Source organism: Puma concolor, chromosome B3, assembly GCF_028749965.1.
Source record: "Puma concolor isolate L17-30 chromosome B3, mPumCon1.1.hap2, whole genome shotgun sequence".
Classification (NCBI taxonomy): Eukaryota; Metazoa; Chordata; class Mammalia; order Carnivora; family Felidae; genus Puma; species Puma concolor.
In genome coordinates, this window is record NC_141672.1 from 125410798 (window position 1) to 125436564 (window position 25767).

The 25767-nt window shown below is 33.6% G+C and overlaps 1 protein-coding gene across 2 annotated transcripts in view; it reads right to left on the reverse strand.

Annotated features, from left to right (window-relative positions):
• The window catches only part of LOC147580356 (uncharacterized), a 141139-nt gene that overhangs the window by 94926 nt on the left and 20446 nt on the right, over nucleotides 1-25767 (reverse strand). Inside the window, exons 6-12 of one of the 2 annotated variants that reach the window (XM_086711350.1) lie at nucleotides 25398-25494; nucleotides 24091-24240; nucleotides 21919-22106; nucleotides 20482-20645; nucleotides 2882-3010; nucleotides 2173-2212; nucleotides 1274-1427 (exon numbers count right to left, since the gene is read on the reverse strand). The gene's annotated coding sequence lies outside the window, so the exon portion shown is untranslated. The remainder of the gene's footprint in view (nucleotides 1-1273; nucleotides 1428-2172; nucleotides 2213-2881; nucleotides 3011-20481; nucleotides 20646-21918; nucleotides 22107-24090; nucleotides 24241-25397; nucleotides 25495-25767) is intronic. The other variant, XM_086711346.1, reaches the window with a different exon arrangement.

A 25767-nucleotide genomic window follows, 5' to 3' on the forward strand; every position in this document is an offset into this window, starting at 1 on the left:
CAAGTGCACAATATATATGCATAAAATGTTATGTATTAAAATATTATATACATATATATGTATATAATATTTAATCTGAATTTCCCAAGATGGAAAAATGGATAAACCCATTAGGATATGTACTTTCCATCAAATGAAAAGTCTGTAGAGAAACTACATTTATTGGGTTAGAAATACATCCACAGTATATTTAACAAAAAATATAGCTGCAAAAACCATAATGTCTTATTTGTAAAATAAATTGCGCATAAACTGTATGAGCTTAGAAATATTAACTGTAGCATAACTGATTAATGCTTGTTACACCTAGGAAGTAGGAATGAAAGATGAAGGATGAATGACCAAATTTTGCTTTAAACTGTTTAATAATCCTATTATTGGCCCTATTTCAGTGTGCTATGTGTCAAACCTGTCTACTAAGACAAGTTGGGCAATGCAGATAGTAGTTCCCTGATTACAATACAGTTTATGTTTTAGAAGTAGTCAATTAAAACTTCCAATAAACACAGCCATCTGTATTAAGCCTATTTAGATTAAACAGAAAACAAATAAAAGTCAGGATAATGTGAATAAAAGTGAAATATCTTGGTTGCCTTGAGTTCTTTACTCCAATTTCAAAATTCCAGTGATACCAATAAAATCATAGAACCATGTGTTCTACAGGATGGCATTGCCAAGGCTAAAATGTCAGTTAAAGAGTCTGGTTCTACCTTAAACAACCAGAGTTGTGACAGCATCCAAGTCTTAAATTTGGTACTAAGGAAGAGGTCAACTATGGTCAGGCTCTGATCGTGTTCTAGAGTGAGATCTACTAGGTTGAATAAAAACTAAAACTACAGAATATCTATTTGCATGTAACACAAATGTTTTAAGAGGCTACTGTTTTGGACCAACCACTCTAACAACTGAGGGCTCATGATTCAAATGACAAACAACGCATTTTACAAATGGTATCCAAACTGGCACATGGGAGGTACTCAGCTTGTGAGATAGCCTGGTTATAATCTATGGTATGACCAAGGTGTCCATGGGGTTGCATTAATTACATTTACCACATGCAAATCTCATTCCCACTTGTAAAGTAAAACATAGAGGAAAAAAAAAAATCAATGAAGTAAATAACAATAGAGAAAAGCTCAAGATATAGTCAGAGAACAAAGAAGTACTTAACATTCTTGGCCATTACTTGCCAAAAAGCAGACCACTTCTATTCCTGGGGAGATTTATGTTTATATTTATATTTATATATTTATATTTATATCTATATATTTACATTTATATCTATATTTATATTTATAACTTGTGCCCTTTGAGATACAATGATGCAATGAGCTTCAAAAAGAGGGAAATAACATCAATTTGGCGATGCTGTGGATGGAACCACTGCAGGAAGGTATCTATGATCCTCTTGTATACTTGTTCACCACCTAGGATAGTACAGAGGGAGAGATTGCAAATGAAAATAAACAACAGGTTATCACAAAGCCATTCATCAGGACAAATGGATATCATCTTCTAGCATTTTAGTGATATTTCATGAAAAACAATTCCTATGATCCTAATGCTAAATATCTCCAAACTACAAAAACCAGGTATATTTACTGTAGGAAAATGATGAAACTATAATTTTACTTCTTCAATCATTCTACTAGATTTTGAGTACCAATCTTATATTCCAAATTATTTTCATGTCATTTAACCTTATTTCATTCTTTGAACATTTCTCGTGTAACTACTTAGTGCTAATATATATTACCCATTCAGGGTTAAAAAATAAAAGATAAAGGTACAAAGAAATACTACAAATGTGCTCTGTAAATTTCATAGTGTTTCATAGAAACCTTTCCAAAAAACAAAACCCATTATCAGAGTACCCACATATACATTATCCCTGCTTTCCCAAAAGCTTATTGTGCAGTGTCTGATGATCCTAATGGAAGATGGCCGTAAGAGAAGAACACTTCTATTTCAGTTTCATTAAGTGTTGCTTACTAACAAGATATAACGACAAAACCCTAGGTTTAACTATTACATCAAAATAATCAGTTATCCCAACATAAAAAGTTTGATGAAAAAAAAAAGGTACTGTCCAATAACTCAAATAAGAATGTATTCCATCAATACACCCAAAAAGATCAGTTAAAATCAGGGTACTGGTGTTAATGCTCTTACCTGTGGTCAAAGTCTCTTTGGTCCTTGCTTATGAAACATGCTTGTGAAAGAAAGAAAAAAATGCTTGAAAATATCTGAAAAAAAAAATCTTCATTCACTCATCAAATGAAAGGGTGTTAAGAAGGTACTTCTTTAGAGTAATAGTGGAATATTCCTCAACTCTTGTCTATCCGTCTTATCTGATATTAGGAATACCCTAAATCATGCATCTGGAAATAAAAGTCAACTTCCTGCTATCATTAAGACCCATATTATTAGCAGCAAATTATACTTCCTAATATATTTTCTTTCTGATGCCCTTCTATCCTTTTACTTTTTACCCCTACCTGCCTGACTTCCTTGACTCCCTTTATCCATCCATTACTAATGTATTTATTTCAAAACATTTAATATTTAAATGAATTTAAAATTTACTGAGTATACTGACAGAGATTATAGTCTCTGGATAACATCACATTTTATGGCAAGAGTAGGTAAGAGTAGTAAGTAAAAATCTACATAATCTATATATCAACATTGCCTCAATATTTATTTAATACCTTTTTAAAAATCTCTTATATTCCATCTAATTGGCAATCATTCCACAATTTGACAATCCTATGCTTTATTGAATTCATAAATGGTTTGGGATCTTAAAATATGAAAAACTGATTCCACATCAAACTGGTCAAATATAAACAAATAGTATACCAGTGTTACTGATTCTTACCAGCACTGTTGAAGAATGAAGTCCACAGAAATGATAAACAAGTATGAGAATTTGGATTGATATGGAAATGTCAGGTAGTGAAGCATCTAAAATATCTCACTTCTTAAGCTGGTAACACCTCAGTTAAAACTGTGGAAAATATGGGGAAATTGTCATATATACAATGACCACCATAAAATACATAAGGTAAAGCTGACTCTTTGATCAACCTCACAAAAGACCTCAAGTTATTAAATAATATACAAAAGTCAGTATAATAGAAACTACTCTCATAAACTCACTACAATTGTTTTTTCATTTCTTTTTGTTTTGCTCTTTTTAAAAATTTAGGGATACCTGTGAGGCTCAGTTGGCTAAGCCTCTGACTTCAGCTCAGGTCATGATCTCACAGTTCCTGAGTTTGAGCCCTGCGTCGGGCTTTGTGCTGACACTTGGAGCCTGGAACCTGCTTTGGATTCTGTGTCTCCCTCTCTCTCTGCCCCTCCCCTGCTTGTGCTCTGTCTCTCTCTCTCGAAAATAAATATTAAAAAAATTAAAAATAAATAAAAATTTATTATTGCAACAGTATGAGAAAGCAACCACTATTTTTTTTCTTATTTTTAAATAATTAGCCTATTCCCTCAATAGTCCCTCCATTTTTTCCATTCAACTTTACATGGTGATTTTATTATATTAGTCTATTCTTCCAATGATAAAATTTCTGTACCACCGCTTCTTGAATCAAACCATCTATCCATCAATGCATCTATCAAGTCACTCTGAAAACATCAACAATGCTAGCACACTCATGCAATCCATTTATCTGTGCATTGATTCCTATATTGATCCATTACTCTAGTCATCCATATCTATACCTATTAATTTAAACATATATCCATACACGACACATGCACCCAACATTCCAGTCTGAAATCCAAATTCTAACCTCTAAGTATCTAACTATCTACACCTTCACTGAATATCAAGTCCACCAATCCACATATATCTCCAGTATTTTTTTGAAAATTTTTTGAAAACATTAATTCTTGATTCTTGCATCTAGCCATCCACTTAATATTCTAGTTTCCATCCATTCTTTCAGTCACCCAATGTTGAACTAATTCATATATTGCTCTGCCCTCAATTACATAAAGAAATAGTTCCTTACACACACTTTTCCAGCCTTCTATTAAAATACCCTTCTTGGAGCACCTGCGTGGCTCAGTCTCTAGATTTTGGTTCAGGCCATGACTCCAGGGTGGTAGGATGGAGCTCTGCATTAAGGCTCAGTGCTGAGTGTGGAGCCTGCATAACATTCTCTCTCTCTCTCTCTCTCTCTGCCCTTCTCCCCCACACATGCTCTATTTCTGAAACAAACAAACAAAAATATGCCATCTTGCATCCACTAATTTTTTAAATCTACCTAAGTGGACACTATGCAAAAATTTCATTCCTCATTCTCACATTCTTTATTCTATCTATCCACCCCTATAAACAAGTTTTAAACCGTCAATCCATCCCTCCATTCTATGTATTCATTCACCAATCCTTGAATTATTGCATGTAACTTATCCATTTATATTAGTCACTTTTGAGTTACAGCAACTTCAAAATCTTACTGGCTTAACAAAACAAACATTAACTTCTTACTCATGAAAAGACCTTTGTGGGTCTGATCCATAAAAGTAGCTTTGCCCCATATGACACCTCATTGTTACAGGTCATTCTCTCTTGTGGCATCTCTAATTCAAAACATTATTCTATGATCATCACAAGTAAGAGATTAAGGAGAATCTCATAAAAGCTACTCAAGTCTTCTCCCAAGACTTAATTTGACTGAGTTTTAGTACCTAAGGAACTAAAAAATCTGACTGTTTACAACTTAAAATGACCTTTAGGCCCCAACTCTCTCTGAATAGAAAAGCTCTGCACCTCCCTTAGAGAATATATCTCACACCACCTATCTTAAAAATAATTATGCAAGGAATAGGTATGGACAATATGTCAGAAAGCTGATACAGTGTCAACAAGAACAAAGGACAAGTGAGAATCTTCCAAGTACTAATAAAATGTTCTCCCTCCTCACAATATCATAATAGATAATATCTTCCAATGAATATGTATCTTGCATTCTATCCTTTATATTTTGCAGCTTTTATTATGGTTGCCTTATCCTTGCTCCATACTTGAACACTGGGAAGTTAGGTACAAATAACTTCTTTTTTTAAAGTTCCTATATCTCTGGACCAGGAATAGGCAAACTGACACACAGATCAGTGCAAATAACCTGATTACAGTGCACAACTGAGAGATATTGGACTGTTAGCCAGGTGATTCCTTATTTTTGTTCCCACTGAGAAGGGTGTAAAGTTTAATGTGCATGTAGAAAGTAAAACCAATATGTGAAGCCAGAGAGGTGTCATTTGGTAGATGTTACTATTGTTTAGTATGTTCTTTCTACTCTCTTTGAAAACATGGAGGAAATACAGTTTGTAAACCTTCTAAGTTTACCTTCTAAAACGTGTATATGATTGATTTCTTTTATCTAAGAAAAAACTTGTAAAGAAATTATTTCATGAGTTACTTGCAATTTTCCATGTTATCTCTCAAAGTGACAAAAAAACATAAAATCTTATGCTGTGATGGAAGCGACAGGAGATTATCACTGTTTGTGACATTTGGCCTACCAATAATTGCCATGAACCTATGACCCCTAAAAAAATCCTGTCACTGTGAGAAATTTATCTTTGTGATTTAAAGTAACTCAGATCTAGGAATTAACCTTCCCTGAATCCACCTACCTATATATTCTTTTAGGCCCATATCCATCAAATCATTCATCCTTGTGTCCATCTATTAATCAGTTCATTTTGCATTATCACTTTACATCCACAGTATCTTATCCACACTCCCTTCCACTCTTGCATTAACCTATATATACGATAAAGAAGATGTAATATACATATATATATATAATTACTCAGCCATCAAAAAGAATTAAATCTTGCTATTTACAATGATATGGATGGAGCCAGCGTGTATATAAGTCAGAGAAAAATACCATATGATTTCACTCATGTGTAATTTAAGAAGCAAAACAGATTAACATATTGGAAGGGAAAAATAAAAGATGGGGACGCAAACCATAAGACTCTTAACTCATGAGAACAAACGGAGGGTTTATGGAGGGAGGTGGACAGGGGATGGGCTAAATGGATGATAAACACTGGATGTTATATTTAAATATTTAAGTGATCACTAAATTCACTAAATTAAGTCATCACTAAATTCACTAAAGTGAATCACTAAATTCTATTCCTGAGACCAATATTACCCTATATATTAATTAACTAGAATTTAAATAAAAACTTGAAAATCAAAAATAACCCTATATATACACTAACACATTTATACATGTATTCCATCCCTGAATATTATACATATCCTTGTTTCTTTTTAATTTTTTAAGCTTATTTACTTTGATGGGGGTGGGCAGAGAGAAAGGGAGACAGATTGATGAGGGGCTCCAACTCATGCACCATGAGATCATGAGCTGAGCAGGAACCAAGGGTCAGTCGCTTAATTGACTGAGCCACACAGGTGCCCCTATATCCTTGTTTCTTAATTGTATCCAGAAGGCATTTCTGAATTCATCCATCAATCCATGCATGAAGTTGTCCATTTAAATAGAGAGAGAGAGAGAGAGAGAGAGAGAGAGAGAGAGAGAGAGAGAGCAAGCACCAAGCAGGGGTGGAGCAGAGAGAGAAAGGGAGTGAGAGAATCCCAAGCAACCTGTATGCTCAGAATGTAGCCTGACACAGGGCTAGATCTCAGAGTTCATGAGATCAAGACCTGAGACAAAAATCAAGAGTTGGATGCTTAACCAACTGAGCCACCCAGCTGCCCCAGTATCATCTATTCTTTATTCCATCCATCTTCCTGACCTAATGACATCAGTATATCCTTCATGCATCCGTTACTTGATTAACCAGTTCTCACATTTATGCAATCATCCCATGAAGGAATCTTAGTTTTGCCAATTCCACTCAGTGATCAACCAGGTAGATAGGCATAACTCACTACAGTGGAGAGTACTAAATAGGCCCTCAAGTATTTGATTAAATCAACTTATTTTTCACTAATGGACATCAAAATAGCCTCACCACAGGATTAACCTCAAATGACCTATTTTAAAGTCTTTGCATAGTTGTGATGAGCATCAGATGTTATATGTGTCCAATCACTAACTTGTACAAATGAAACTAATACTGCATTGTATGTTAACTGGAATTTAAATTAAAAACTAAATCAATCAATTAATAAAATTTTCACATAGAATCTCAGGTATTTCTACTAGGACTTTGCAATATTGATCAAATCCTTTAAGAGCTACCTCAAATCATTCTGAAAGATAATGAAAGGAGAAAGCTCAGGATTTGGGAAATGTTCATTACACACATACACACACACACACACACACACACACACACACACACACACACACACACAAATACCACCTTTACCCTTATACAACTTTTAAAGGAATACCTATTCTTTTCTCAGGATACTGACAAAATCACCAAAACCTTGAATTCCTACCTAAATTGAAATTTAACCAATACTTTTATTTCTAACTCTATTCCATAAAACACCATTACATAACTAATTCTCACATCCAATGTCCTATTTATCAAAATTATGTTGAAAGCCCTGTACTGTTTTCAGATAGCACCTATGTACCAGAAACAAAGGCCATTAACAGTTGTGATAAAATCACCAGAAATACCATTTTGCTCTCATCACTTCCTATAGCCCAATATTATTTTATACTTACAGCCCCAAAATTATATCGTAACTTACATATATTCATCAATCCATTATAAGGTTGTATGTAACTATAAGATGACTAATTACTTAATTCCTATCCATAAAAGTTTTACATTTTATAATCCAACATCATATGATTTTGCCAGATTCCCCTTCTTTCAGATTGCTGAAAGAGACTGCTGTCAAACGTCTTGACTTACTATAAATCTGACAGTTGAGAAGATCATTATATCCTGGTTGTATTTTCCATTGTAATTATAAGAATATCCAAGAGTACTTCTACATGATTAATAACAATTTACATTTCTTCTATAAACTATCTGTTAAAATAACTTACTTATATTTTATTGGTAGTTTTCTTCCCTCTATTAGAATATCTTATATTAATTAGGGATTTCAGCATTCTTATTAAATATATCTCTTTAATTATCAATTGGTATTTACTTTGCCCATTGCTATTTAACATCAAATTTATCACTCTCTTTCTGAACAATTCCAGAATTTGAATAATCTGAAATAAAATTTTCCTCCCCCCTAGGATAAACAGAAATTAAGTTTACCATGTTCTGTAATTCTGATATTTCTTTAGTTTTAATTAAAACCCCTGAATCACTTAAAGTTCCTCCTGTTCTATATCAGTAAAAATAGGTCACATTTTATGTTTCTGCATTTGGCTAACAATTTCCAATGATTTCAGGTAACCCCACTGCAATATCTTCTAATGCTACTGTCAACATCTGGATTTTCTATACTTTTGTATTACTGTGCATTCAAGTGCCTGCCAATAACAGTTTTCTAATTGCATTGCTAGCCATTTCATCTTTCATTCCTATTCTATATACAGTTTTCCTCATATTTATCCCTCAAATTTATAACCAAAATGTCTAATTCAAAAAATGAATTTTTAAAAAATCAAAATTGTATTTTAAATTCCCTCATAAGTTACTTCTTAATTTATGATATTAAAACTTAAGATAAACTCAATTATCATTGCCAATTTTAAAAATTCAACTCTGAAGAATATTAGGTACATCCTGCCTTTTGCAGTGATAGATATGAGGAACAGATGTATTGAGAACAAGATTCTTTCTTCTTTGACATATTTACTGCATATAAAAATATCTGAATCACCTTAGAGGAACCAGATAGCCTGTCTTTATACACATTCTCATAAATATAATGCCATTCTTAGTCTGGAAAAGAGCCTTTTATTTGAAGTACTGGACCATAGTGAATTTCATAAATAATACTTCTGGCTTGCAATCACGTTAGTATTAAAAAATATGCCTTTGATGTTTACAAAAAAAGTGATATAACTGGAGCAAGAAGGTGGATAAGAGAGAAGGAAACAATAAGCAAAGAAATGGTATTGGTACTTTAAAAAGCTAACCAAATGCCATATTATTTCATTCATATGTGTAATTTAAGAAACAAAACAAAGAAGAGACAAACAGGAAAACAAAATGGACCCTTAAATATAGAGAACAGATGGTTAACAGAGGGGAGGTGGGTAGGGGGATTGGTGAAATGAAGGTGACTAAGAATACACTCAGTGTGGGGCGCCTGGGTGGCACAGTCGGTTAAGCGTCCGACTTCAGCCAGGTCACGATCTCGTGGTCTGTGAGTTCGAGCCCCGCGTCAGGCTCTGGGCTGATGGCTCGGAGCCTGGAGCCTGTTTCCGATTCTGTGTCTCCCTCTCTCTCTGACCCTCCCCCGTTCATGCTCTGTCTCTCTCTGTCCCAAAAATAAATAAAGGTTGAAAAAAAAAATTAAAAAAAAAAAAAAAAGAATACACTCAGTGTAATGAGCAGTAAGTAATGTATAGAATTCTGCAATCATTATATTGTACATCTTAATTAACATAACACTGTATGTTAACTAGAATAAAAAATCATATTTAAAAGGAAACAAATTGAGAGTATAAATATACCTCCAGATTCTTTTCTGTCCACTGTTCCTGTTTCTAACTTATCCACATTAGAAATAGTCATTTTTTCATGGAAAATGATAGAAAAACAAAGTGCTCCTGTACTTTTCCCTAATCAGAAATATTTCCTCTATTTTCTACTCATGAAGGCAAAGAAGTGGGGTTGAACATGTAAGACAAAATGTAAATAGACTTAAGATGGCAGGGGATAGCACTGAACATTCAATGTAGAATATTCTGTGACTTCTACTCTGAAACAAACATAAAAAAAGTGCGATCATTCATAACTAAATGAAAGAAATTAAACACTCCCTTCTGGGTGTCTCTTGATAAAGCTTATTGTCTTCCCAACAGACCATAGACAAATAGAAAATAACAAAATAAGATCTTCCATTGAGTGAAGACGGAAGACCACATGTGAGCATACAGAAAGCAGTAAAAATAATTATTTCTGTAAAAATTAGTCATGGGATTCATAAAACAAAAGGATGTAAAATAGGATATCAAATATATGAAACCTGGAGGGGAGAGGAGTAAATAATGAGTTTAACATTAAGCGACCATGAGGCTTAATGTAGACTGCTATAGGCAGAAGATGGCATATATAAACCAATGGTAACCACACATTTAAAACATAAAAGTAATAGATATGAAAAACATAAATGTAACAAATCCAGGAACATCTTAAAACCAAAAAACCAAAGAAAAAGATGAGAATAAACCTACAGCAACTATTAAAATCTTGAGAACAAGCAGTAACCTCTTTGACATAAGGCATAGTAACTTATTAGATATGTCTCTTGAGGAAAAGGAAACAAATGCAAAAATAAATTATTGAGACTAAACCAAAACAAAAAGCTTCTGCACAGTGAAGGAAACAGAAAAACTAAAAGGCATCCTACAGAATGGGAGAAGATATTTGCAAATAACATATCTGACAAAATGGTTAATACCAAAATCTATACAGAACTCATGAAATTCAACACCCAAAAAGTGAAAAGTCCAATTAAAAAATGGACAGAAGATATGAATATACATCCTCAAAAAATTAAAAATAGAACTTCGCTACAATTCAGCAATTGCACTACTGGGTATTTTCCCAAGAATACAAAAATACAATTTAAGGGATACATATGCCACAATGTTTATAGCAGCATTATGAACAATAGCTAAACTATGGAAAAAGCCCAAGTGCCCATCAAATAATAAATGGATAAAAGACATGTGGTGTGTATACACAATGGAATATTAGCATTAAAAAAGAATAAAATCTTGCATTTGCAACCACATGGATAGGACTAGAATGTATTATGCTAAGCAAAATAAGTAAAAGACAAATACTATATGATTTCACTCATGTGTGGAATATAAAAAATAAAACAAATAAGCATATGGAAAAAAGAGAGAGAGAGTCAAACAAACAGACTCTTAAGTATAGACAAAAACTGATGGTTATAAGAAGGGAGGTGGATGGAGGGTTGGGTTCAGTGGGTGATAGGAATTAAGGAGGGCACTTGTGATGAGCACCAGGTATTGCATGGAGATGCACAATCACTAAACTGCACACCTGAATCTCATATTAGATTGTACATTAACTGGAATTTAAATAAAAACCTAAATAACACCCCACAAAACAAGTAATAAAATGACAAAGAAGTTAGTTCTATGTATCACTATTTACTTTAAACGTAAATGGACTAAAAGCTCCAATCAAGAGACAAAGGGTATCAGAGTAGATGTAAAAATAAGACCCAGGGGCCTCTGGCTAAGTTGGCAGAGCATGTGACTCTTGATAGTTGAGTTTTAGACCCATGGGCATAGAAATTACTTTAAAAAATAAAACATCAGCAATCCCTATTGAAATATGACCAGCATTCCTCACAGAGCTAGAACAAATAATCCTAAAATTTGTATGGAACCCGAAAAGACCCCAGATATCCAAAGCAATCTTGAAAAAGAAAACCAAAGCTGGAGGCATCACAATCCCAGACTTCAAGTTGTATTCCAAAGCTCTTATCATCAAGACAGTATGGTACTGGCATAAAAACAGACACTCAGATCAATGGAACAGAATAGAGAAACCAAAAATGGACCCACAAATGTATGGCCAACTAAACTTTGACAAAGCAGGTAAAAATATGCAGAAAATGTTTCTGGGAAAACTGGACAGCAACATGCAGAAAAATGAACCAGGACCACTCCCTTACACCTTACACAAAAATAAACTCAAAAAAATATGCAGAAAATGGTTGTGGGAAAACTGGACAGCGACATGCAGAAAAATGAACCTGGACCACTCTCTTACACCTCACACAAAAATAAACTCAAAATGGATGAAAGACCTAAACGTAAAACAGGAAGCCATCAAAGCCTGCTCCCCTAGAGGAGAAAGCAAGCAAAAACCTCTTCAACCTCAGTCACAGCAACTTCTTACTCAATACATCTACAGAGGCAAGGGAAACAAACAAAAATGAACTATTGGAACCTCATCAAAATAAAAAGCTTCTGCACAGCGAAGGAAACAATCAGCAAAACTAAAAGGCAACTGACAGAATGGGAGAAGATATTTGCAAATGACCTATCAGATAAAGGGTTAGTTAGTATTCACACTGTATAAAAACTTATCAAACTCCACACCCAAAAAACAAATAATCCAGTGAAGAAATGGCAAAAGACAGGAATACACTTCTCCAAGGAAGACATCCAGATGGCCAACCGACACATGAAAAAATGCTCAACATCGCTCATCATCAAGGAAATACAAATCAAAACCACAGTGAGATACCACCTCACACCAGTCAGAATGGCTTACCATTAACAACAGATGTTGGCGAGGATGCGGATAAAGAGGATCTCTTTTGCATTGTTGGTGGCAATGCAAGCTGGTGCAGCCACTCTGGAAAACAGTATGGTGATTTCTCAAAAAACTAAAAACAGAGCTACCCTATGACCCAGTAATTGCACTGCTAGGTATTTATCCAAGGGATACAGGTATACTGTTTCAAAGGGGCACATTCACTCCAATGTTTATAGCAGCACTATCGACAATAGCAAAAGTATGGAAAGAGCCCAAATGTCCATTGATGGATGAACGGAAAAAGAAGATGTGGTGTGTGTGTGTGTGTGTGTGTGTGTGTGTGTGAGATGTGTGATGTGTGTGTGTGTGTATATATGTATGTTTTCCATACACACACACACACAAGTAAGTACTACTAGACAACCAAAATGAATGAAATCTTGCCATTTGCAACTATGTGGGTAGAACTGGAGGGTATTATGCTAAGCGGAATTAGTCAGAGAAAGACAAATATCATATGACTTCATTCATATGATGAATTTAAGATATAAAACAGATAAACATAAGGGAAGGGAAGCAAAAATAATATAAAATCAGGGAAGAGGACAAAACATAAAAGACTCTTAAATATAGAGAAGAAACAGGGTTGTTGGAGGGATTGTGGGAGAGGAATAGGTTAAATGGGTAAGGAGCATTAAGGAATCTACTCCTGAAATCATTGTTGCACTATATGCTAACTAACTTGGATACAAATTAAGTAATTAAAAATAAAATGAAAATAAAAATTGTAAAAAAAATAAAAATTAAGTAAATAAAAATAAAAAATTAAAAAAATAAGACCCATCTATATGCCATTAAGTGACACATTTCAGAAAGTCACCCACAAATTAAAGTGAGGGGATGGAGAAAACGTATGTAAGTGGATATCAAAAGAAAGAGTAGCAGTACTTACTATAGTGGACAAAATGGACTTTAAACCAAAGTATTAACCTATTCTTCTCAGTGTATTCTAAAAAACAGAAAAGAAAGGAAAACTTCCAAATTCATTGTAAGAGGCCAGCATTACCCTGATACCAAAACCAAGACTCCACTAAAAAGGAGAACTATGGGCCAATATCCCTGATTAACATGGATGCAAAAATTCTCAGTAAAACACTAGCAAATGAATCCGACAATACATGAAAAAAATCATTTCATCACAATCAAGTGAGAGTAATTTCTGGGTTGCAAGGTGGCTCGACATTCAGAAATCAATCAATGTGATGCACCACATTAATAAAAGAAAGGATGAGAACCACATCATCATTTCAATAGATATAGAAAAATTATTTGACAAAGTTCAACATCCATTCATGTTAAAAAAAAAAAAAGAAAAAAAACCTCAACAAAGTAGGCATGGAAGGAACATACCTCAATGTAATAAAGGCCATCTATGAAAACACCCATAGTTTACAGTAAGGAACAAGACAGGATGCTCACTCTCACCACTGTTACTTAACATAAGGGAGGTCCTATCCTCAACAATCAGACAACAAAAATAAAGGAACCCAAATTAGCAAGGAAGAAGTAAACCTTTCACTATTTGCAAATGACATGATACTCTATACAGAAGACCCAAAAGGCTCCACCAAAATACTGCTAGAACTGATAAATGAATTCAGTCAAGCTGCAGGATATGAAAGCTATGTATGGAAATCTGTTGTCTTTCTGTATGTCAATAATGAAACAACAAAGAGAAATTAAGGAATCAATCCCATTTACAATTTTACCAAAAACAGTAAGATACCTAGGAATAAACTTAACCAAAGAAGTAAAACACCTATACTGTGAAAAGTGTAAAATGCTGATGGAAGAAACCGAAGATGACATAAAGAAATGGAAAAAACATTCCATGGTCATGGATTGGAAGAATGAATATTGATAAAATGTATACACTACCCAAAGCAATATGCACATTTAATGCAATCCCTATCAAAATACCATTAACATTTTTCACTGAACTAGAACAAATAATACTAAAATTTTTATGAAAATAAAAGACCCAGAATAAACCAAAGCAATTCTGAAAAAGAAAAGCAAACCTGGAGTCATCACAATTCTGGCCTTCAAGGTGTATTAAAAATCTGTAGTAATCAAGACAGTATGCTACTAGCACAAAAATAGACACACAGAAAAGTAGAACAGAATAGAAAACAAACCCACAACTATATGGTCAGTTAATCAACAAAGCAGGAAAGAATATCCAATAGAAAAAGACAAGTTTCTCAATAAATGGTGTTGGACAGCAACATGCAAAACAATGAACCACTTACTTATACTACACACACAAAAAATAAACTAAAAATGAATTAAATACCTACATGTGAAACCTCAAACCATAAAAATCCTAGAAGAGAACACAGGCAGTCACTTCTTGGGCATTGGTCGAAATAACTTTTTTTTCTAGACAAGTCTCCTGAGGCAAGGGAAACAAAAGCAAAAATAAACTATTGGGATATATTTTAAACCTTCTGCATAGTGAAGGAAACCATCAATTAAACTAAAAGACCAACTTACTGAATGGGAGAAGATATCTGCAAATGGCACACCCGATAAAGGGTTAGTATCCAAAGTATAAAGAAGTTATACAACTTCACATACACACACACAAAAATAATCCAATTAAATAATTACAGAATTCATGAACATACATTTCCCCAAAAGAGACACACAGTGAGGCACCCAGGTGCCTCAGTTGGTTAAGTGTCCAACTTCAGCTCTGGTCAAGATCCTACAGTTCTTGAGTTCAATCCCTGCATCAGGCTCTCTGCAGTCAGCAAAGAGCCTGCCTCAGATCCTCTGTCCTTCTCACCCTGTCCTTTTCCCCACTTGCTTCTGCTCTCTAAAATGAACATTAAAAAAAAAAAAAAAGACACACAGATGGCCAACAGACACATGAAAAGATGTTCTTCACTCATCATCAGGAAAATGTAAATCAAAACTACAATGAGAGGGGCACCTGGGTGGCTCAGTTGGGTTAAGCATCTGGCTCTTGATTTCAGCTCCAGTCATGATCTCCCAGTTCATGGACTCTAGCCCACGGATTTGGGCTCGGTGCTGTCAGAGAAATCTTCTTGGGATTCTCTTTCCCTCCTCCACTCACACATTCTCTCTCTCAAAAATAAACATGAAAAAAAAACTATAGTGAAATATCAGCACACACCTGTCAGAATGACTAAAATGAACAACATAAGAAACAGCAAGTATTTGGAAGAATGTGGAGAAAAAGGGACTCTCTTGCACTGTTGTTTGGAATGCAAACCGGTATAATCAATGGAGGTTCATGAAAAAGTTAAAAATAACCACCCTACAATCTAAAAATCATATTACTGGTATTTAGCCAAAGAATACAAAAACAGGAAATCAAAAAGACACATGCGCCCCTATGTTTTTTTCACTATTATTTACAATGGGCAACATACGGAAGCAGGTCAGGTATCCATTTACTGATGAACGGATAAAGATGTGGTGTGTATGCATATGTATGTATGCGTGTATATTTATGTATATATACATATGCATACACACATCTTTACATACATATTATATACATATATATAAAATGAATTACTCAGCCATCAAAAAGAATGAAATCTTGCCATCTGCAACAATGTGGTTGGAGCTACAGAGTATTATGGTAAGCAAAGGAAGTCAGAGAAAGACAAATACCATATTCTTTTCACTCATAAGTGGAATTTAAGAAACAAACAAGCAAAGGGAAAAGGTGAGAGGGACAACCCAAGACTCTTAACTGTAGAGAACTGATGGTTATCTTAAAGGAAATGGATGATGGGAATTGAGTGCACTTCTTGTGATAAACTCTGATGTTTGGAATTGTTGAATCCCAATACTGTCCACTTGAAACTAATATAACAATCTATGTTAACTATAATATAATTAAAATATTTAAAATTCATAGTGTTCTTATAATGAATTACTAGATACTGTATTACAATCAAAAAGATTCCTATAATAAGTGACTAAAGAATTAATAAAACCAAACTGATATGACATTTAAATCTAACAGGATTTGGGGGAAAATATTAAACCCTACCACAGGGATGCCATATACTACTTGTAGAATTAGACGTGTGATAATTTTAAAAGGCATATAATCTGATTTCTTCCAAACATAAATAGAAATTATGAAAGTTAAAAAAAAGAGAGACACAGAGATGAGGGGCACCTAGGTGGCTCAGTCAGTTATGTGTCTGGCTCTTGGTTTCAGGTCAGTTTATGATCTCACCGTTCATGAGTTCAAGCCCCACACTGGGCTCTGCACTGACTGTGTGGAGCCTGCTTGGGATTCTCACACTCTTGCCCCTTCTTCCCCTTTCCCACTCATGCAGGTAAATGCACATGTGCCCTCTCTCTCTCTGAAAATACATAAACAAACTTTAAAAAGAAAAAAAGAGCTGGGCGCCTGCATGGTTCAGTCAGTTAAGCGTCAGACTTCAGCTCAGGTCAAGATCTCATGATTCATGTGTTCGAACCCCACTTCGGGCTCAGAGCCTGGAGCTGCTTTGGATTCTGTGTCTGCCTCTCTCCCTATCCCTCTCCTGCTCCTGTGCATGTGCGTTCTCTCTCTCTCTCTCTCTCAAAAATAAACATCTAAAATAAAAAAAAAAGAGTCATTGCAAATTCAAAGAGAACTACAGATTAACAAACCAAGTGGAATGGAATGCATAACTATTCAAGTGCTGATTTGAACATAACTATTTTCAAAACCTGTTTGAATGATTTTTAATCTATAAATAATTCAGAGTACTTTAGGTATCCAGCTGTGATACACCATAAAGGATTTATTACATTTCATATATTTAAAAAAAATTAATGTTTGTTTATTTTTGGAAGAGACAGTGTGAGCAGAGGAAGTGCAGAGAGAGAGAAATAGACAAAGGATCCAAAATAGGCTCCCGGCTAACAGCAGAGAGCCTGATGTGGGATTCGAACTCATGAACCAAGATATCATGACCTGAGCTGAAGTCAGATGCTCAACAGACTGAGCCACTCAGGTGCCCCTCCATTTTACATTTTTTAGCAGGTAGCATGACGATTATCTTTTAAAAGTATTGGGGTCCACAAATCTTGAGATTCAACAAAATACATGAGAATAAATTATAAAAGAAAACTAGGCCTTAGTTATTTTTTTCTAGGATGGGACATGGTAAGTACATATTCCTATTCTATTTGGGACACAGTGTATGAAATACTCTTGCAAAATTGATAGAATGGTCAAATATTCAATATGTAATGAAACAAAAAAAGAAAACAGATCAAGACATCAACAGCAAGTCATTTAGTGGTTCCTAAAAGAGACAGAAATACAGATCTGTAACAATAGTGAACCTTTCACAATCACTTATATAGTGCTCTGTACATTGGAGACAATGCCTCTTTCCAAGCACCTCTAATACATTTAGAAATATGAGCTATATTTTTGTTATGGTCTACATAAATATACAAGTATTTATGCATAATTTATAAAGGTATTTATACATTCTATAAATATGTTTCTAGATAGTTATAGATAGGTAGGTATGTGACATAGAGAATGTATGAAAGAGACAGACACAAAGAAAACCTCAAAGCAGAAATAACCTGGACCACATTAGCTCACCAAAATACATGTAATACACTAGAAATAGTAGGTAAAATCACTATGAATGTAACAGAAAAATATAAAGTTCTTCCAAAATGAAATGAATTGCAAAAGATTAAATATTTAAAAAAAATATTTAACACATATGAAACAAAACAGCATGGGAAAATGTCCTATATTAAGGGATTAAAAGATTTAGTATTAAGAATAAATTAATACTAATAACCAAAAATAAGATAAAAATGGCCTAGATAAAAATGCATGGTGCCTGCTTGGATCCAGACTTGTTCTAATTATTAGATGTTTGGACAATATGACAAGTTTACATGAAGATTTATTTTAAAAGGCAATAAAGGATTCTACTTAATAATAGATATGATATTGTGGTTATTTAAAATTATGATGTATATGCATACAAAAAATTCAAGATTGAAATATCATATGATTTGCAGTTTTCAATATATGGCAGAATATTTTTAATTCTTCTAGTTGCTCAGCATGTGAAAACTCATGATTTCATTATGAATATGAAACTTTTCATAATAAAAACAGACCATACCTAAAAGAGTTAAACATAAAAATACCATATGATTCCTAGCTATTTCACTCCAAGATATATACCCAAAGAAAATGAAAACAGGGACTCAAGACATTTTCATGTCAATATTCATAGCAGTATTATTGACAATGTGGAAGTCACAAACCTTATTATTCAAAGTCAAAAAGCAGAAACATCCAAGTGTTCAACAACAAATGTTACATATACACACTTTGGAATATTACTGAACCATAAAAATAAATGAAGTTCTGATACATAGCTTACTTCCTAAGTACCATTCCCTATAAGGAACCAAGTATCCTTAGAGAAACTGATGGTTCCACAAGATAAGAACAAAATAAACCCAGGTACTATTAGGTGGTCAGAAAGTAAGTAAGTACTCAGGAAACGAAATATGGACATGTTAAAAAGACACAGAAGCCACCTTAAAAGAGACCTGAATGGCCAAATGATGGACGAGATTAAAGAAAAGTAATGAATTTAATCCATGGAATAAACAAAATACCACGAGTCCACACTGAAATGAATAATTAAATATTAAATGGGGAAGGAATAACTCTTATAGTACAAAATTCCAATTAATAAAATGTAGTACTGAGAACATTTTTAAGAATCAATTTGACAAACGCCATAGTGTATTAATTTTTGCAGGCAACAAACATCAATAAGTTCTAAAATTAGCAGATAAGAGTGTTACAATATTTGCAGAACCTTTTCCTACTAATACTAATTATGTAACAGTATGTTATAAAAGTAATAGCAGTAGTCACAAGACGTATCAATAGTACGTGATCCCTAGTGATGTACTAAGAAGGGAGTACCACTTCTATAGCAATCTCATCAAACATGCATAACCACCAGTCCAATGATGAAAATCACACAAGCCCATACTGATTAACATTAATAGTTGGATATTTTGTCAACTCTTCAAAAGGATCAAAATTATGAAAACCGAAGAAAACTGGGCAACTGTCCCAAGCAGAAGGACATTAAAGAGACTTTAACAACTACATGCAATGTAGGATTCTATTTTCAATCATGGATTATAAAAGGATCATTTAACAGCAGTGCAGCAATTTCCTTTTGTAGATAACTATATCATGTAAATGAAATATATTAATGTAAGAGGAGGATAGAGAGCATTTTTGCAAGCCAAAAGTTATTTCAAAATGAAACCTAAGTAATTAATGCTAATACTCCTTGTTTTCAGCCTATACAAGTAATACTCCAAACATTTTGGTAGAGCAGATAAACCAAATACAGAACCCTGACAAAAACAGAACAAAATAAGCTGTTTATTTAGGATTATATTTTCAGAAACTGCAAATAAAATTTTAATTATAATAGGAAAATATATATGGAATATACACACACACATACATGCACATACATAACATAAAATGTAGTTCATTGAGAGCAGATGCAAGAATGTTTAATTTTTAGCCTAATCAAGAATTATGATTGCAAGCATGATCACCTATAACACACAACAAAACATTTTATTAAACTTGTCAACAAGTTTTGTGAAAAATGCTCAAAAAAAGAAAGGAAGTTTCCTAAAATGACCCCTAAGTAAACAAACCTTAAACTAATAGGATTAATATTCATGATCAAGTAACCAAGGGCCCTTTTCTGCTTCCATATATTCTATTAAGAACCACGAACTAAGAAAGAAAACCAGAATTATGGTATTTCAATTAAATACATTTAGAAAAGTAAATAAAAAAAGGCTTTTATATTAATAAGAAAATAAAGTAGGTTCACAATCCCCATCACATTAACAAAACTATGAAATGACTGGGAATTAATGAAAAAATATAATCTAGCATTTTCCCAACATAACAGGTTGATTAAAAATAGAAAGACATACCTTGCAGTTGGAGAGGAAGACTCAATTTTAAAGAGATCTATTCTCTCCTAATTAATCTATTAAATTTGGTGCAAATGAAATTAAAACTGCATTTTTTTCCAACTTGCAAAATAATTTTAAGCATCAATTGAGAGAAAAAAATGCGACTATAGACAGGGAATATTCTGAAAAAAAGAAGAGAAATGACATGGAACTCAATGGAATAGACTAAAAATCATCAGTAATTTTAAAGTATCAATAGAAGGTAAGGCAAGCAAACAGAAATGCAGCTGATATTATTTGGGAATTTCTAAATTACTATGGTAGAAATTAAAATAATTGGTAATTGCTTAAGTTAATTATTTGAGTAAGTAATGCTTTAAACCCACAGTAATGATTGATGGGGAAAAATTACAAAATAATTAACAACAAAAGAAAATACAAAAAATGATAGTACTGCATTCATGTTTTAAATAAAAACACAAAACTCAAAAGGCATGAAACACAATATTGTTATATTTCAATATACAACTTCTGTACACCAAAAAGTAAAATATCACAGTAAAATGGTGAAAAAACATGGTATTTCATTTGCAAAGCATGGTAAATGGTTAAAATGTTAGTCATAAAAGATCTTTTAAAAGCCAGTAACAAAGACACTAGTATTCCAAGGGAAATGAAAAAAAACAAAAAACAAAAAACAAAATAACACAAAACACAGAATAACAAATGACTAGTACAGTTTAAGGACGTATGAAGATGACTGAAGTGAACAATAACTGAAGAAAAATACTTTCTTTGTAGTATCACACTATCAAAGATTAAAACATTGACATCCAATGTTTGTACTGTTTTAGAAAAAAGAAGTCTCATAAACAAACACTGGGAGACAATATTGATGAGGATAATTTACACAATTCTGGGGAAATCTCTACTTTTAACTCAAAACATAAATTTTGGATATACTTAATTCCAATGAAGTGGAAGTAGTAGGACTATTTCAACAACTTAGCTGGAGAAGTTAAAAAATAGATTACATATAAGCATGTTCACTGAAGAGAAAATTTGTAGCTAATGTATGGGCCCAAATGACTACTGGCATTATCAATTTGTTTATCGATACGCCCCAAAAGGATATACACAAAACTCCTTAACAGCAGATAATATTGGGGAGTAGAATTAGGAGGGAGGAAAAAGCATTTAAAAAGTAAAAATACTACCCTTTACAACTTTCTGTGTCCTTTCAAATCTGGAAAAAAGATAATTTATTTTTCTGCATCTATTTTAAATTTACCCTGTTAAAAGTGAAAATTATAAATATGTGCACTTAATACTTATGGGAACATTGAAATGAAGCCTTGCAATCATATCATCCTGAGCTTCTCTGTGTAATAGCATGTCCATCATTCAAGCTCCCGACATTTAGTCCAATGTCAATAATGAAAACAGTCAACATGCCTGGTTACAATTCCCTCCAATGATTATCTTTAGGTAACTTTCAAACAAGGGCTTTCTCAGTCCAGTTTTTCTGGAGGAGTGTCTACTCCAACACATGAAAGGAGGAGTCTCCATACGTTATAAAGACCGTTTTTGGATTTGAAGATGGTGTCAGAAGCAGTAACATCAGTTTCCTATTTGGGCATCACCTGAGAGGACACATTAGGAAATGCGTAAAGTTAGGAAGCATACTTTATGCAATTATCAGTAATATCTAATAAAATTATATACAATGAAATGCAACAGCCATTTTATTATGAAGAAATAACAGATGCATCAGAATAACTTGTGAAATTTTCTAGTAAGAAGGCTAGAGATGGCAACTACATTTATTGTGGTGAGCACTGCTTAATGCATAGAATTATCAAGTCACTATCACTATTCACTATTTATAGACCTGAAGCTAATGAGGTCAACTATACCTCAGTTTTTAAAAAGCCAGATGTTGGTATCTTGGTATTCCTTCTTCTTACACCTTTGTAAATGGACTGATCCCAACATTCTCATGCTGTCTGTGTCTCTTTTATGTATTTGGATGCCTATATCTCTAGATTGCTCATTCATACACAAACTATTTAATCTATATGCTTTTCTCTACAATAAACATGACAACAGTGCAAAAAAAAATCCAATGAAAATAACAAAAGGACCTTAGTCCCTTTGGTAAGAAAAAAAAAAGGTAATTGTATAAAAGACAGAGGCTACAATGGCATTTAATAAGATTTAGATCTTAACCCATTAGTCCAGCTGGTTATCAAAATTCTTAAGTGGGTACTTCACCCAAGTTGAAGTTGTCTATTTAGTTTAGTTGTCTATTTAGCAATGTTTTATCCTAAGGAAAAAAAAAAAACATTTTATCATAAAAGCCTTTATCTTTTAAGGTTATTCTGGGATTAACAGAATAGGTCATTCTGAGGATTATTGCAGGTAGGCAATAAGGCTCTCTGAAAAAGAATGTTTAAAGCATTTGTCAGCATTTACTCTTGGCCGTGTATCACATGAATTAACTTTCTAGTGGGAAATAAAGGAAATAAGAGAATCACACAACTCCTGGTCCATCAGGAGATGGGATTCACTATTTGCTATAATATTAATGGTTTCATTAACAACTGCTCCCTCTCACTCTTTTTATAGTTCATTACTTTAGTACTTCTAAGGTTATACATCTCAACGTCAGCTTAGTGTACCTGGGCTCTTCTCTCTTTTGCCCTCTTCAAACTCACTTAATGCCCAAAATCATGTACTTTGTTTTCTTTCTCGAACTTCTTGTCTTTTGCCTAATTTATTACCAAAGTTACAATTCAATAAAATTTAATTCTATGCCAGGCAATGAGTAAGATATTTGTTGAAACATATCTGCAAGAAATCCAGAGTACATGAAAAGTGAAATTCTGAAAATCAATTTATTAAGATCATAAAGACAGATACATGATTTGAGAGAACTGTTGTTAATGGATCCCAAAATTATTTAAAAAAATCAACTAAAATTATACAGCTATAGTTCTCAATTACAATGTCTTCTTTCATCTGGTCCTACATGTAACTCTAGGTGACCAGTAACCTTGGCACATGCCCATCATGAGACGGAATATCTACTAGAATTTGGGCTGGTCATATAAAAATGTTAGTCAACAAAATGTGGCAGAAGTGATACTACATGACTTCTGAAGTTGGATCATAAAGACCACATGCCACTTTCACAAGGTTCTCTCCGAACATTCATTTTGATGATGCTTCCTCTGTTAAACTGATTGTGTGAAGGTGCTCTAATTTAGCTAAGCCCAGCCTTCCAAGTCTTCCCAAAACAAGTGCCAGACATACGTGTGAAGAAGTGTCCAGATGACTCCAGCCTCTAAGTGTTTGAATCAATATTAAACACCGTATCTTCCCAGCTGATCCCATATTCTAGCATTGTCAGAAATCTTCACCCACAGAATTCATGAAATGGCACAATAGATATTTTATGCCACTGTGTGTCAGGATTCTTTATTACTCAGCAACATGTACCCCAAACGGATCTCATTACCCACTAGCTGCCACCAAAAATTAATTAATCTTAAACAAAGCAGAATATTAACTCCTGCCTAATCAAGTGCCCCTCCCTGAATAAAATAAACACTTATCTGTCCTTACAATCATTTTGCCAAGCAGTATTCCCGAAGCCAAAGATGGGAGGTGACGGATACTCAAATGAGTAATATTGCCAACAGAGGTCTTATGGTACTGATTCTTGCAATTACAAACAAAGATGGCAAAAGTGTGTTTTCTTAGAATTATCATCTCCTGACAGGAAAAAAAGAACAAACATTGGAAGATAAGACACACATACTTCTTATAAAATAGAAAAAGCAGCAAATAAGTGGAGGCTAATTTTGAACTTTGTTACAAATTTCTTTTAATGCTTAGAAAGAATTCCTCATTAATGAATCCCCAATAGCTGATTCAACATTCCAACTTCAGCTATTACTTTACCAAATGCTTTAAGTTTTTATTAAAATTCCAGTTAGTGAAATATTAGTTTCAGGTGTGCAATTTAGTGATGCAACACTTACATACATCACCTGTTTCTCATTACATGTATACTCGTTAATCCCCATCACCTATTTCACCCATCTCCCTCAACCACCTGGCCTCTGGTAATCATAAATTTGTTCTCTATAGCTAAGAGTCTATTTCTTGCTTTGCCTCTATTTTGTTTTGTTTCTTAAATCCCACATATGAGTGAAATCATATATCATTTGTTTTTCTCTGACTTATTTTGCTTAGCATTATACTCTCTAGCTCCATTGGCCTTGTTCGCTGCAATTGGGAAGATCTCATTTTTTATGGTGGAGTTCCTTATCCGTTCATCAGTGAACGGATATTTGGGGTGTTTCCATAATTTGGCTATTTGTAGATAATGCTGCAATAAAGGATGGGGTGCACAGATCCCTCTGATTTAATATTTTTGTATTCTTTGGGTAAATACCTCATGATTACAATTGCTAAATCATGTTTTTAACTTTTTGAGGAACTTTCATACTGTCTTCCACAGTGGCTGCACCAGTTTGTAATCCCACCAACAGTGCAAGAGGGTTCCCCTTGTTTGTTTGTTTTTTACCAGTTTCCATGAACTTCTGCCTTTATCACACTATAAAAATACTTGCAAAAATCCTTTATTTCAAAATTTCCAATTAATGAATAATTTTCTTTATAACATTAATTAGATCATAATGTTTGGTTAGAAATAAAAGCAACTGAAAGAAGACATAAATAATCTCCTACATTCTACATATACTCCCCACCTTTACTTTGGTAAAGTTATCTTTTTTTATAGAATTAATTTACTCACTAATTCTCAGGCATGGCTGGATATTCCAAAGTCTGCACCAGTGATATTTTCCTGAGTCTAGCCAAAGCCTTGTTCTAAAACAGAACTTCTTGATCCAGAACCTTCTTACCTGTAGTTCCCAGTTAAGACTTATGAATTAAGAAAGACCATAGGAATGTCAGCTGTCCTCAGATTATCTGTAAATCTCTTCCTTTCATTGTGTTCATCTGAGAAGTAATTATACAATATAGCCAATTAGATACAAATAAGACACCAGGACACACAAATTAGGATGATTTTAGAATAATCACGAACAGCAAATGGAGATAAACAGCTGATATTACTACACAGAAATAACACAAATGTACTGAAATGTTTTTCATGCCAGTTCTGAATCATATAAGAAACCATAAAGACCTACGTGAAATTCTGACTCAACTACTGTAAAAACTAGGAAAAATCCATTCTCTAATTACTACCATTAATTAAGATTAACTTTC